Genomic DNA, 977 nt, shown 5'->3' with positions numbered 1-977 from the left:
ATGGCTGCTGAGAACCACACCTTGTTTACTGACTTCATATTCTTAGGGATTTCTGGCAGAAAAGATGTGCAGCAGGGGCTCTTTGTGCTGTTTCTCCTGGTGTATGGCATCACTGTGATCGCAAATCTAGGCATGATCCTACTGATCAAGGTGGACCCCAGACTCCACACGCCCATGTACTATTTCCTGAGCAGCCTGTCCTTCTGTGATGTTTGCTACTCCTCCACTGTCTCTCCCAAGATGCTGGCTGACTTCTTATCTGAGTCAAAGAGGATTCCATATAACATGTGTGCCATCCAGATGTACTTTTTCGGGGCATTTGCTGATGTGGATTGCCTCTTGTTGGCTGTTATGGCCTATGACCGTTATGTAGCTATTTGCAACCCACTCCTTTATACAGTTGCCATGTCTGGGGGGGGGTCTGTACCCGGCTAGTGGCTGGTGCTTACATTGTAGGGTTGGTGGATTCGGCAATCCACACATGCTGCACATTTCGCCTTTCATTCTGCAAGTCCAATGTTATCAATCATTTTTTCTGTGATGTCCCCCCCTTACTAGCCCTCTCTTGCTCAGATACATCCATTAATGAGATTGTGATGTTCACTTTCATTGGGTGTGTTGTGGGATGCAGCATGGTAACAGTTCTTCTCTCCTATTGCTATATTATAACAACCATTCTTAGAATGAACTCCGCTGAGGGAAAACGCAAAGCTTTCTCAACATGTGCCTCACACTTAACCGCGGTGGCTATATTCCATGGTACAATCTTGTTCATGTATTTCCGACCAAGTTCGAGCTATTCAATGGACACGGACAAAATGGCATCTGTGTTCTACACAGTTGTGATCCCTATGTTAAACCCACTCATCTACAGCCTGAGAAATAAGGATGTGATAGGTGCCCTCAAAAAAACAATGAGCACTAAATTATGTCCTGTTAAACGTGTATACCGTTCACAAATACATAGATGTATTTAA

General features: G+C 44.6%; 1 pseudogene; it reads left to right on the top strand.

Annotated features, from left to right (window-relative positions):
- LOC142445716 (olfactory receptor-like protein OLF2) lies at window positions 1-977 on the top strand (annotated as a pseudogene).

Source organism: Tenrec ecaudatus, chromosome 4 (assembly GCF_050624435.1).
Source record: "Tenrec ecaudatus isolate mTenEca1 chromosome 4, mTenEca1.hap1, whole genome shotgun sequence".
In the NCBI taxonomy this organism is placed as follows: Eukaryota; Metazoa; Chordata; class Mammalia; order Afrosoricida; family Tenrecidae; genus Tenrec; species Tenrec ecaudatus.
Note: the sequence above shows the minus strand (reverse complement) of the source record. Positions and strands in the feature narration are given on the sequence as shown.